This window comes from Orbicella faveolata, unplaced genomic scaffold (assembly GCF_042242905.1).
Source record: "Orbicella faveolata isolate gen_17 unplaced genomic scaffold, um_ofav_v1 contig_1, whole genome shotgun sequence".
In the NCBI taxonomy this organism is placed as follows: domain Eukaryota; kingdom Metazoa; phylum Cnidaria; class Anthozoa; order Scleractinia; family Merulinidae; genus Orbicella; species Orbicella faveolata.
In genome coordinates, this window is record NW_028301536.1 from 10454020 (window position 1) to 10469182 (window position 15163).

General features: G+C 40.9%; 1 pseudogene; it reads right to left on the bottom strand.

Annotated features, from left to right (window-relative positions):
* Positions 1-13129: 13129 nt before the first annotated feature.
* On the bottom strand, positions 13130-15146 carry LOC149118043 (uncharacterized; annotated as a pseudogene).
* Positions 15147-15163: the final 17 nt, after the last annotated feature.

The following is a 15163-nucleotide window of genomic DNA, read 5'->3' on the forward strand; positions in this document are numbered from 1 at the left end:
AATTGAAACAGTGAGTTTCAAATACTATATAGATGAATCAAGGGGGTGCAATATATTTGGCCGCCCCTTAAGGTTACAGTATACCTTCAGGGGTGTCTCGCGCGCTAGCGATGTAGCGCGTGCAGTTTAAGTTGTAGATACCTAAACCCCATATCAAATTAAAGCTTATGGAGCTGGCTATCAAACTATACCAAGAATTTTGAAAGAGAATGAATTGTCGAATTTTTCACGACCACTAAATGCGAGCGCCCGAATCACCTTTCGAAAGCCACAAGTCAAAGCGAATTTCGTTTTTCGCCAATTTAATTTTTTCCTCGGTTTCAGGGCCCAAAGCGCTTTAAAAAAGTGTCTGCGTTTTGGCATATTCAATTGCAGTAAAAAGTTACAGAACATTTTCGAAATCTACATGTACATTTATTGAGTTGATAAAGTCCCGCAAGACATCACATCAACTGTACCAAACATAAATGCACATATGCATAAGCTAAAAAGGATAATTAAAAAATAATTCTTAAGTACAATTTACTTTGCTCATTTCACGTGCTTTCCTAAATTTAACTTAAAATCAGATAATGACTTGCAATTTACTAAGTCAGCGGGCAGTAGGTTCCACTCTGTTATTGATCTAGGAAAGAAAGAAAACTTAAAAACGTCCTTAGATACTTTTGGCATCCTATACTTAAAAGCATGGCTGTTGCGTGTTCTTTTTTCACTGTTTAGTATTAAGTGTTCTTCTGCGGTTATGTCTATTAAGTTATGACTAAGTTTGTACATTAGAGTCAGTCTGTTTTTCTTTCGTCTTGTTTTTAATGTGTCCCATTTCAAGTCAGATAGCATGTCTGTCACGCTTGCTGTGTTGTTGAAGTTTTGAAGGCAAAAACGAGCAGCTTTCCTTTGAACTCTCTCCAGGGTTGAAATATCTTTTTTGTAATGTGGGTCCCACGAGGCACTTGCGTACTCCAATTGGGGTCGGACGATGCTGGTGTAGGCCGTTTCGCGTACTTTCCTGGGGCAGTTCCAGAGGTTTCTCTTCATCACCCCCAAGGATCGACTCGCCTTGCTTGATATAGATGAGATATGGTCAGACCACCTTAATTTACTGTTAACGGTAATTCCTAGGTACGATGCAGAATCTACTTGCTCAAGTTTGGACCCACAGAACAAATATGACCGTTGGGGAGGACATTGCTTATTTGAAATACAGATGATGTTGCATTTAGAAGGGTTAAATTGCATCTGCCACTTATGTTGCCAGGTTTCTAGTTTATTGAGGTCGTCTTGGAGATTTTCGCAATCTGAGTCTTCAACCACCACTCCGTACAAAAGGGTGTCATCGGCAAACAGTTTAACTGTAGAGGTTAGACCATTTGGCAAGTCGTTGATGTATGTTAGGAACAACAGCGGGCCTAGTACTGATCCTTGTGGTACACCCGAAGTCACTGGGGAGGAGGTAGATGTTGCACCCTCACAGATGACAGTTTGAACCCTCTTAGTGAGAAAGGATTCCATCCAGGATAAGAGGTTACCATGGATACCATAACGCTCCAGCTTCATTAGTAAGCGTTGATGTGGAACTTTATCGAAGGCTTTCGGAAAATCTAACACAGCAGCATGAATAGATTTGTTTTGTTGTAGAGAACTTGCAATGTCATGAATAGTAAGTATCAGTTGGAGTTCTGTAGATCTTTTTGATCTAAAGCCATGCTGACAATCTGTTAGTATGTTATAATGTTCAAAATGTTTCATCACATGGCTATGTACAATGTGTTCGAGGATTTTCGATGCTATGCATGTTAGAGATATGGGTCTGTAGTTTGAAGGATCAGACTTTTTCCCTTTTTTAAAGACACCACATACATTTGCCGATTTCCATCTACTGGGTACGGTTCCACTCTCCATAGAATCTTGGAAGATATTAGTTAGGATAGGAGCAATCTCGGCTGCATATTCTTTTAGAAACCACGGTGGAATGGCATCTGGTCCAGAAGCTTTATTTGTCTTCAATAGCGATAACTGCTTTGCAACTCCATTGATGGTGATAGACAGACTGTCAATAGCTGGTATTCTGTCATATTCAATATCAGGGATGTTTCCTGAGTAAAGACACTTGAGAATTGATTGTTTAACAAGTCAGCCTTTGACTTGTTATCACTGATTATGGAGCCGTTTATTTCGAAATCTGCAATCCCCAACTCTTCTTTATTCAGTTGTTTAATATAGGACCAGAATCTCTTAGGGTTTTTTTCAATAGCTTCCCCTAAATAATCAGAGATATATGCATTCCTTGCTTCTTTAAGCCCTTTATGCATTTGTTTTCTAGCTAAACGGAATGCCTCCCAATCGTTTTGATTTCCAGAAGATTTTGCTTTATTATAGAGCCTTTGTTTACGTCTGGCTAGACATTTCAGAGAATAATTGAACCATGGTAGATTATATCTTGAGCTAGTCCACTTTGAGGGGATGCAAGAATCCATTATACGGTGGATGTTGTTTTCGAAGCAGCTCCATCTATCGTCGACTGAATTAAAGCCCCGTGTATCCATATGAAGTGATAGATTTGTAAGTTCTACTTTGATGCGAGTAGAGTCGGCTTTCTTTCTAATGTATATTTTGCGTTTGGCATTTTTCTTTCTACGGCAGGAAGTGTTCACAGTGAATAAGACAATGTCGTGATCACTAATACCAGGGACGATGCTGATATTTTCAATGATATTGGAATTATTTGAGAAAATTAGATCTAAGATGTTTTGTGAATTCCTGTCCCTTCTAGTTGGTTCTTTGACATGTTGACTCAGATCGTGATCATCAATTATTTCTAACAGTCTGTCAGAGGCAGGAGAGTGACTTGAATATTCAGTATCCCAGCTGATATCAGGAGCATTGAAATCACCAGAAACAATGATGTTATTTTTATGCACGCTTGACCCAAGTTTTAACAGTGATGCATCTAGTTCATCAAGGCTTGTGACGCTGGAGGAATTTGGTCGGTAAAATGATCCAAATAGCAGTGATTTTGTTTTCTTGTCTGCTAGCTGACATTGGGTCCAAATAATTTCGCAGTCGGTGTCCAGGTCCGAACGATGTGTTACTATAATATCGTTTTTCACTGCCTGGAAAACGCCTCCGCCGTGGCAATCATCAGGGCGATCTTTTCTGAAAATTTTGTAGCCCTTTGGAAATATTTCGTTACTTTCGATGTTCGAACTTAACCAGGATTCAGTACCAAAGATGATATCAGGTTTATATTGGTCTACTACAGCAGCGATGTCTGCTATTTTGTTTTTAGCGCTCCGACAGTTCATTGTCATGCAGGTTAGTTTCCTTCTATTGTTCTTTGGCACGACCTTTGATGTTCTTCTATCTTTGATTGAAGAGCGCTTGTTCTTAACAGATCGTGCATTGAGAAGTGAAAAAGCCACAGAACGTTGAGCTCGCAATCCAGTTGGAGTTTCAAGATCCACAGAAAATGAAACAGGGATCAAAGTTTGAATTCGCGGACCAGGAGGTCGTAAAGGTGTTACGCAACGACGGCCGGTTAACACGGTGATCGAAGAATGAAGACATTTTATATTCCTCTTCTTACCAGACCGTTTTCCGCGATATCTGAGTAAGGAAGCATTCTTTAGTCGAGCCAGTAATTCAGAGCTTGGTTTCAAATCGCCACCACTGAAGCGAATTTTGAGCAAGTCGTTCCTGGAGTAAATAAAACTTCGAGGCAAATTAACATAACGAACAAAATGGAGACCAAGGTGTGAAGTCGAAGGAGATACAAGCAAACACTGAGATAAGCGATGGGCGACCGTAGATGCGTTGGGATGCCATACTTGGTTATTATTAATAATCAGAGGAGGACCAGGGTTTTTCTCGATGTCATTGAATATTGTTAAGTCCTTCCTTGGTAGATGAACGCATAGATAGCCATGTTTGTGCCAAGAAGAAACAGGTCGACGTGGCATTCCTTTAAAAGATCGATAAAAACATCCAAATGGCGATGGAAAGTTGAGGCCGGTTCTCACCAGAGACCAAACTGGCAAGATGCTGCCATTAGAGAGTGGTTTGACGTACAAGGGACTGCAAACAACAATGAACAGCGATACGAAGGCTAAAAATCTCGGAGCAACATAAATCGTGGCAGCCATCTTGGCGCCTCCTTTGACAAACTGGATTACAAAAATGTGGAGTGATCGTACAAAAATCGCTCTCGAAGAAAAAGTATTTCGAAATTAACAATTCCCAGGCACGCTTTTGTAGTTTATATGTTAAACTAGCCACTGTCCAAATTTAAGAGCAATTGAACAAATTCCCTTTGAGTTATAACTCTTTAAAGTGTCTGCTTCAAGTGAAAAGATTTATTCGAGAAAACAGCGCTAAGAAAAATTTTCTGCTTCGCAAACAAACTCCGCCCACAAACGCCTTCAACTGGGTTCTCAGATAACTAAGCCAATCAGTGCAGGGAAAGTCTACTACCGTTAACCTCCTGGTGAAATTTACGCGCGAATTTCTAAAAAACTCTTGTGTTTCGCAATGCGCTCAAGGAACCGAAGGCAGAGAGATAATTTTTCTGTAGCTCGGTTTTTCTTGAAGCTGGTCTGGCAAAATGGGGAAGACTAAAAAGGATACGAACGCTAGAGTGGCTGAGCGAAGGAAACAAACAAAAGAAAGCGCGGAGAGCAACTGTGTGTGGGCAACTGTGCATGGATAATATTTCAAATGGTCTCAATGAGTCCGACGATTCGTCGATATCGGACCCATCAAAAGAGTCTCAACCAGCATCCCTGTCATTGCTGTCAAGTTCCGAAATTTTTACAGAACCTTTCTTTTCTCTTACCACGAATATTTGCCCGCCTTATACGATAACTATAGCTTCATCCGCGTGGCGTGGCGAACTTTCGCTTATTCACTCATTGATATATTTTCATTCGTTGTTCGCTGTTTTCGCTTTTTCGAACCGGTCCATGGTTTAAACGCGGTCTATGTTTACTTATAACTTAATAGAGACACGCCTAATACCAAAAATGCTGGGTAGTCAGAACAACAATGCTGATCAACTGAGTAGTCAATTCGTGATATCCATATAGGTAATTCCCGCGAAAATCGTCTCGGTTGATTGCATACGCGCCATAGGGCTGTCAATCAAGAGTTAAACTTTTACTTCCGGTGAAAACGTAAAACCGCCATTTCTCCGCCAATATTTAGCCTTTTTCAAAATTTTTTTTCAGAAATTAGAGATTATTCTTCGACCACTATTTTGACCCAAACATCCAAATTTGAAGAAAATTGCCGACCCGAAGGTATACTGTAACCTTAAATCCAATATGGGAGCCTTGGTAAGTGTTTGGGTAACTGACTGGTTTCGGCCGTCACTCATCTTAAGAGTAAAAGTAAACATAGACCACGTTTAAACCATGGACCGGTTCGAAAAAGCGAAAACAGCGAAGAACGAATGAAAATATATCAATGAGTGAAGAAGCGAAAGTTCGCCACGCCACGCGGATGAAGCTATAGTTATCGTATAAGGCGGGCAAATATAGGATTAAAATCTTCAGAAACCAAGGAAAAACAATTGAATAATTGTGTTACAAGCTGGACAAATGGCAAAAAATGCATATTTTTCCGGTCTGGTGCACTTTCTCCTAACTAGATTCCCTTTATTTACTGGATACTAAAAATGACTGAATTTTTTACTTTGGGCCCCCACCTTCCACGTCACCGTTGGGACCCTGATAGATTCATTCAGCTGATTCTGATTGAAATGAAAGTTAAAGTTGTTGTTGATACAACTTGAAATCTGAATAGGAATGGAAAAAGACAGTGGATAAGTGCTACATTCCAAGCACAGCATCCCATCATGTTGTCAGCAACATGGGATGACAATATCGCTACCGTGCTTTGATGTGGGATTCTCGTACATCTCAGCATTGCCACCAGCATTTAATGTATATCGTGAAACACACACCTGGACAGTAAGAAAGTGTTTTTTAATGGAGGATGAAAATGAAAAACGTATATTTGGTGATTACTTCAAGCTTTCAACTACGACCTGTTTCAAATGAGGTAATAAATAAGAGATCTAATTGGGATTGGAATGCATATTGTGTTCTGAGTGTCACGCTAGGGAATCACAACCGTGTTAAAGCTAAAAACAGCTGATTAATTATTCTCAGGCAGACAAAAGTAAAGTTAATTATATAGCCTTACAACTGCCCAGTTTTAGGCTTCGTCAATCTTGTTCGCTCGTAGTTTAGTTTAGTCAGTGACCAGACCCGTGCTCTCACTCGGCCGTCTCCGCCACAACAGGAAAGTCTTAAGTGGAAGGCTTGTGAGAAAAGACGGTTGGAAGAGAAGGAATTTTCATGTCACGGAAAATAAATACTTGTAGTCTTTGAAAAAATCAATTCATGTCCTTTCCATGCAAACACGAAATGTGGTGAGAAAGGTCAAAACATAATATAGACTTTTTTGGTAATAGATAGAGATCTCACGATTGACGTGAAGCGGAAAAAAATGCCTCTGAGTTTGTTTGCTTTTCCTCTAACCCAAAACCGGTCCAAACAAAATATCTTAGTCACAGGATACTCCACCTCTTCTGTGCTAGTGACTAAAAACAGACTTAGGACAGACGGCAAAAGGTTAATGTTTCCCGTTTGCCGTAAACCTCATTTTCTCTCTAAACGGATTTCGCTCTGCCGTTCAGCAGGGAACCTAATTTCGGCAGCATACCATTACCCAAACATGCCACGCTGAGTGTGTTGTTGTGTATTGTCTCTAGTCCCTAGTCCAGCGGCAAAGCTTTTGAATTGTTCGATTTTTGATACAGGTACCAAACTTTGTAGAATTATGGGCATTCCAAGAGAGTCTAGAAGGGTATTCTCGGGATCCGGGATTTGACCAAAATATGGTGCAGGAATCGGGAAAACGATAAATATCTTGACGGGATCCGCGATTTGTCTGCTCTCCGGGAAGCGGTACTCGCCAAAATTTGGGCACGGAAGGAGGGATTTTTTTTTACCTGTCTGTCAGGAATTCGGGAAATTGTCACAACCCAAATGAACGTTCTAGCGGCCAAAGCGAACCAATCAGGTGAGTGCTAAGTGGTGTCTCCTTTTAAACCAAACTATAGAGTGTGCCTGGTTAATAGTTATCTAATTGGAACTATTTTATTTTGTTTCAACCAGATGCCAGAAAAGTGCACGTGGTGTAACAGCATGCCAGTTATTGTCTCGATGCTCAATTGCTCAAGCTCTTCAGTCTCTTCACAGGTTCACATTTATTGAAGCTTGAAGGGATTTTGCCAACAGTTTAACCACTAGATGGCTCTGGATATGGCAAATAGTGATGCCAGCTCTGCTACAGTAAGAGTTTTGGTCTCGTTTTATCTTGCAGCCACCGACAATACTTCTAATTCCTCGGCGATCCACAAAGAGAAATTCAATGTTCCGCTAAGCGGCGACGAACACAAAAACCTGTTTAACTTCGTGAAGCTCTTGAAAACTCTCACTGGGTTAGCAGAAATCGCTAACAGTAAATGCCTCGAAGAAAAGCCCGGCTCTTAAATCATACTGAGGTACAAAAACCTATTCTTTTTTGCAGAAAAAAAACGTGGAAATTCAATCGAAAGGGCCAATCTACACCTTACATTTATTAGCTTTTGTAGAAATTTGACTTTTTAATGTACTTTTCTGGGAAAGAAAAACGGGATTCGGGATAGTAATGGAAAAAGTGCGGAATGCGGGATTCTCATGAAAAAATAGCGGGAATGCGGGATCAGGAGCCCCCCTTCCAGGCCCTCTTCTAATAATGATCAGTTCCCGATATGGTGCCAAGCTCAATTTTCTTATTCAAGCTAGTTAGCGATAATCGGATTTCTCACTTATTAGACCCCCCACGAAGGTCTCGTTTGTATTTTTACGTTATTTATTTTTACGCAAATACGGGTAATTTTCCCCGCAAAACATATTAAAGGAAAAGAGGTCTTTTAAAATTTCCATAAATTTGCACCTGCTCTTTCTGCTCTTTCTCCACATTTCTGCAACACATTCTCTTGGTTTGGATGGTGGGAAAAGCATCTCATTGTAAATTGTTTCAATGCAATTCGATGCAACTACGTACAGCACAAACCGTTCTCAGGAAGAGAAAAAAGGGCTAGGTTGAAAATACAGAGGAAGAAATAGGTTGATTTGGGAAAATTCGGACGAGAGAATGGAATTGCTCGGATATTTGAAAGTCATTGTTTAAAAAGAACGAACCTGGATCGCAAATCAAAAACGAAACTGTCTCAGCCAAAGCAGCAGCGAACGTACTCAAAGTATTCTCCAGACACCAAAAATGTTCAAGTATGCTCCGGATGGAATGAACCGGCTAAGGAAGTTAACAGCGATTTAAGAGAGGCGTGTACAAGTTGTCGAATCCGATCGTGCGGCTGATCTGTTGCTCACAAGTTCTGCCATTTAACATAACAATGGAAAAGTCATCAGAAAAAAATAAAAAATGTAACAGCCAGTCTATTACTATACCTGAGTTTATTTCCCACATACAAAATTCTAGAACCTGACAGCCGCGCACTACCGTTTTCAAGTTCTCGGGCTAGAGAAAAGAGTTTTGCAAAAGGCATAGCGGCAGAGAAGCAAGAGATCTACGCGTGTTAATGACTGCTCACACCCAAGTAAGAAAGGTTTTGATAACGTTTGACGAGGACATAGGATGACAAATGTTTTTATGCTTCTTCTATGAAAACGATGGTAATGTGATGCGTTTTAAACGCACAGCTAGCACAGTACGTAAAGAATTGTTCAATAGATCATTCATAACCACTGGACCTTTTTCTCAGAACTGCCGAAAGGAACCATTACCCCCAGACTTAGCTGGCGTCCGTAACCATGATCCCTGACGGGGCAAACGTTAAATTCCAGACAATTATACGGTAGAAAGTCACAAAAACCTTGCTGGTGAAGAATACTTTCCTTCAATGGCTGCCAAAACATGCTGATCAATCGACTGTGGTCATTTCAGCAAAGCTTGCCAATCCAAAAGGTCAGACGTTATGACCCGCGAGACCCTACGGAAAGAACAGCCTGATGTTGCAACAAGCGAATGCTCAAGCTACGACAAAGGTAAGGCAATGCAAGGCGAGTCACAGCAGACACTCACGATACACGGGGGTCTATACCCTTACCTTCAAGGTTAACACTAGTACAGAGGAAAATGTTGGGCGATTTGCATTCGATGAAATTTCCAGTGACGAATGGAACAGCATTTTCTGAATTTCAGGGAAAACAGTAGAGCCTCGAGAGGTATATTCAAATTTCGCAGATTTCTTACCGGGAATTTTGTTCCATTTCATTTTCTTCCCGGAATTCCCGAAACTTTCGTTTGAATGGTTCGCATTTTTGGAAATTTAACAAATCTCGGATTTCCGGAAACTTTTCTAAGAAAATTCCGTGCCATTTGGTCCCGTCTTCCCCATTAGAAAGAATCTCCCAAATTCCCAACAAAAGCAACAACAGATCCGTGATGAGACAGTGAGGGATCCCAGATTGCCATTACTTAGAGAAGTGATCTTTGGAGGTTGCGACAGTAAAGGGAAGAGTGCTTCCGCCGTTGGTTGGTTATTGGAATTTCAGAGAATAGTTGAGTATTGAGAATGGCTATATACAAGAAGGGACCACATTGCGGTACCCTCCACCCTCAGACCCGAAGTCTTGAACATCGCAATTATTAACATTTGAAAAGCACCTTTGGAGACCGTGGATTCCTACACGGCTGATCACTGACAATGGGCCACAGTACAGTTCAGCAGAATTCAGGAACTTCATGAATGCCTATGGAGAAGAGTACATCAATAGTTCCCCAAAGTACGAATGCTAAGGGAATGGTCCAGTCTTTGGAAAACATTCTCTTAGACTGCAACGAAAACAAAGAAAACCCATATCTCGTCCTTTTGTCCTACCGAACCACGCCTTTGGGTCACCAGCTGCTCCCGGTGGAACTTCATACCAATAGAAAATTCATAACTAGATTACCCGTGTGCCACAAGGCCCTTCTCAACAGCCCTAACTATAAGGCCGTGAAAATCAGTTCATTAACTGTCAAGAACCACAAACAAGCTCATTATTAAAACCAGAAATCTCCACCATACAAGAAAGCATTCGAGGTTGACCAAACCGTCTGCGTGTATGATCACCACTCGCAAACCTGGGAACCCGGTCTTACATCATCAGGTCCAGCAGTGCAGCTGCTCTCTATCGAAGAACACGGTCCCTACTAAGACCGGAAACGACTGCAGTGACCCACACCGTCATTGGATAAAACCCCCAGTATAGCAATGCTCTCAGATACCCCAACAGGACCAAGGGTCCCACATCATTTACCACAAGGCATCACAAAGACAATACTGCAGCCAGACCAGGATCCAACGATACAGCCCCACCCACTGAGAAAAGTTAAAAACAGATAAAGGTACTGACATCTGGGGCGCCTTCCAACAACTTTGAGGGTAAACCGAAATTTTCGGAAATTCCGTTCCATTTGACTTTCCTCCCTGGATTTCCGGAACTTTCGGTTACATGGTTCGCCTTTCGGAAATTCAACAATTTCCGGATTTGCTGGAACCTTTCCCAGGAAATTCACATCATTTTCCCCGCTTCGAAATTTTGGGAATTTTTGGTTGAATAGAAAGCGTCCCCGACGTGCGCGTTTTCGACTTTCGACTTTTGAGCCCCAATTGTACCACTTGTGACGTCATCAATTTAAATGTCATCAGATATTCTTGATAAGCAGATAGTAGTAGGCCTTTCCCTACAATGGTCAGGTTTAGATATCGACGACATTCCGACGTCGCAAATCGAAAAACGTTATCTGTTTTGGTGCAAAAACGGTGGTAAAATGGTCCACTATGCCTATGATTGATCAAGGTCCATTTCTAGGCTTCGCCCATAATTAACATCCAACTTTTAACGGCAGCCAGGAAGAACATGCAACGCAAAAGGTAGCCAGAGTAAAAGGGCGGAGAAAAAAAGAAAGGAAAGGGGTAACAAACAAAATTGAGAATGGTTAATGGCAAAAGAAGTCCACATTTTGGCTTATGCGCATGCCCAGAATTGAAATATTGCTCAATGTTGTACGTAATCCTCGAAAAATCTCTCCTTTTGGTCGAAGAAAAAGCTTTGTTAGTAAAACTTAGGCTTATTTAGCGTCATGGCAGCCAACAAAACCTGACAAAACGGTTAAAAACGGTATTTTTTGGCGAAAATTTGTTATTCAAAGGATTAATCGCGCTCTCAATATTCTAACCTAAATAGTTCTCCGTTCTTCGGGCTTCGCACTAAAAGAGGAACTTTTCGGAATAACATTCTAAAAACGTCCGCTTTTGATATTCTTTGGATTGGATTTTCAAGTGATCATTTTCGTCACGTTATAGCAGTATTCAATAACGCATCAGTTGTCACATAGTATAGAATTTCCACGGAAAAACTAATCCAATTCTTCTTAGAATAGTAGATCTTTGTTCAGAAATGCCAAGCGATTCTAAATAACGTTTTGGTTTTGTAGTTGACGAATTCTCTTAGCTTCAGCATACTATTTAAGTCTCGACTCAAGGGCATGGTTGTTCAAAAAACTAGATACCCAGCAGTCAAAAATTTTAAACCATAAAGTCCTTGACTATCATGAGTGTTGCATTTTTTTTTCAGTTTATATCTATTAAAAACACATTTTAAACTGACCGTCTAATATCAAATAAGGTGCTTTAATACATGTAGCTTTATAGCCAACAGTTCTAAGAACTGCAAACTCCGCTGTCACTCAGTAGGTCTTGGTGTCAACAATGGCAGGCAACTTGTGGTGGACTTCGTCATGTTATGTGCCTCAATGCCGAGGAAATGTGACCAATTCAATCTAGATAGAAGCCTTATTAGTTCGTACACAGAGGTCGAGCATTCTCAGCTGGTTCCGATGGAAATGCTATTAATAGTAATTTCAGACCGCCGAGTATGTAGTTTTTTTTTTAACACTTCCGGCTGCCGGGTTTCAAGACACAATGAATAAAATAACACGGCAAATTTATTTTGTGACACAATATGGCCACCGAGCTAATTAATTCACTAAGCAACTCGGTACATTTATTTTGTGGCACAATGGCCGCCGAGCTAAACAACTCGTACATTTATTTTGTGGCACAAAGGCCGCCGATTTAAACAACTCGGTACAATTATTTTGTGACAAGTCATGGTCATGTTGCTCAATGTCTGCTGACAACACTGACTGCTCAGTTCCTGTTTTCTTTTGATTCACCAAAACAGAATCGAAGGCGAGAAGACTATTGACAACAAAACGGCGAGTTAATTTGCCGTTTGATATATACATCAATAGATGCACACTCCTCCCTGAGACTTAAAAAACATTACGACTTACTTGAAAAGACAGTTAGGAAAATTTCACTTACCAAGGAGATCGAAAGAGTAATTAAAACTTTGGAAATACACAGAAATGCACAACCCGATTTCTCGCGATCGATGGTGTGACAGATATATTTCTACGTGAATCGACGTCGGTATTTTGAAAGCCCAGCTTGCATGAGCAAAACAACGGCAAGATTTCCGTATAACCCCATACATTTATTATGCATACAGTTCTTTGTTTAACTAAACAAAAGAGTAAACAATAGCGCTCCTTTGAGACTTATTTGATTTGAATAACTCCAAATTTTACCATTTTTTTTCTAAGTGTCGCATACTTTTAGACTTAGACTTTTTTTTCCAATTTTCTATCTAAGATACGCAAAAATGGAACGATTTCTTGGAGACTTAGAATAATTTCTCGAGTTTTAGGTCTAAAATACGGACATCCGATGCGAAATATGATAATTTGGGCCGCATTTACCGTATTTTTAAACTGAACGCAGGCTTAAAACTGCTTAAAATAATAGCGATTTAGACCTGTTCGCTAGTTTAAAAAAGCTTAAAAATACTGCTTTAGGCCTAAGCAAAACCGGCTGCTTGCGGTTAGCGATAATCTGTTGAGCGGGTTAGCCACTATTATACTAATTTTGTAAATGTTATCAAAGCGAAATAAAAATTATAGCTTACCTGTCGCGTCTCTCGGCGTTTTTTTCCCCTTGATTTCCTTCCTCAAGTTTTGACCCATGCGATGAAGCTGTGTATTTTGTTTCTTTCCTCCATGAAGTGGCGATCAGATCACGAACAGTGCATACAGTGGTACGAGGAACAATTTACGCATCTTTGCGCATTTCGTAGAAGTCGGCGATATGCTTGATAATGTTTCCAAAAGGATCATCTCCATAGTGCTTACGCCACATCCATTCCTGTAGGTAGCTTTCAAAGAGATCTTTGGATGTTCCTGTACGAGGCATACTTCGTTTGACTCCCCACCATGTATTTTCAATGCGCTGGGTGTGCGCACCTGTGTCTGGGTCTACGAAGTTTAGACTGTGGTTAACTGTGAGATGACTATAGCCCTCGTCTTTTAGGCAATCGTAAGCTTTCCACATGTCGCTCATCACGCGTGTCCCCGGCAATATGTGGGTGCGTATTATGGGCAAGTGTGTCTTTATCCCTTTGCGCTACCGGAACAAGAAAGCAGGCCTTGGTCTCGCGGCGGATGCCGCCAAAGACCCACTGTCCTTCGATGTAGCGACCGCGGTTGTACTTCGTTTTGCCAAACTTGGACTCGTCAATCTCCACAGTCTTAGCTGGTCCGCCTATCTGCCCCGCATGATGATTCATGATTCTGTCGGCACAAACCTCTCGGCAATAGTTATACCTATCTATCACCGTTTCTGTTGACGTGGTTTCGTCATCTAGTGAGGTCTCGTGCACTGCTTGAGTAATTGTAAATTTGTGCGCCCAAGCGTACGTTAGGGCTAATACTTTTTCAATGGACAGCCTGCTTCCAGAAAACCATGAGTTCTGGCGCGTTGATGCCATGCCATTACATTTTCTTCTCGAACCCCGCCATTCGAACCCATCTCGCGATGAAGCTCGTCGTGTCCACGTCAATGTATTGCTACAATTTTCCCGAGGACACATAACTGACGACGCGAGCAGGTTGTGTTCCTTGCACCACTGTATGCACTGATCGTGATCCGCCAAAATTTTACACAGTTTAAAAAAATTTAGAGAAGACATTCCTATAAAAACGGTTAACTGTAAATGACAAGAGAGTAGAGGCAACAGAGAGAAAGAAATAAATCATCCCCTTTATATTCACGAGGGAGCTAGTGATAAAAACATGCGATGCGTGTTTTCGTGCAGCGTGAAACATGCTTTAAACAGAGGAATAATTCAATTGTAATGTAAATTTTTGACAATGTGAACGAGTGAAGTAAAATAAAAATGATTTTTCGAGTGCAAATTCTCAACTGAATCTCGTAGTGTAGTGGTGTGGAAGAGAGACTGGTAAGCGAGAGGTATGCGAAAGGTAAGTGGTTCGAGACCTGCAGGGGTACAAGGTAAAAAAAGGAAAAAAATGCGCAATGAGCCTGGATAACATGGAGAAGAGAAAGAGAGAAGAATGGAGCTAGGGGAAGAAAAGAATCAGTGAAAAGACAGCGCGCAAAAGCGCGCAATGAAATCCTCTTTTATTCATACAGTAAGTAGTAATTATCAATGTATATATTCAATACCCTCGGGAATTCCTATTGTCTTCAAAAACAATAAAGCGCATACATAATTAATAATTCTGCATGCATAATAAATGTATGGGGTTATACGGAAATCTTTCCCAAAACAACTCCTGTATCGCCGAGGAAACGTGCTCAGCCACACCTGAATGAAAAAACAAAGAATAAAGGAGACATCTCGTAAGCTTTTCACGAGTACAGTGAAGTTGATATCCGATGAAAGGAAGAAGACTAATAGCAAAACAGTACGACAGAGCGATTGAAAAATGGAAATATCTTACCTTGAAAACTGCAACCACATCTCCGCAAAAAGCTGTACAAAGGAGTAAAATGGCAACGAAATATAGCAAGAACTGGCAACGACTACGTCCCACAAATATACCAATGGCCGCTTTCTCTCGAAAACAATCACTCGAAATTACTTGTAACCAGTCTACCTGTCAGAATATTCATGCTCCCAAAGCTCTGTCACGTGACATCACGTCCTCAAACTCACAAAATTTTGCCAGCTGTATGGGCTTATGCAAT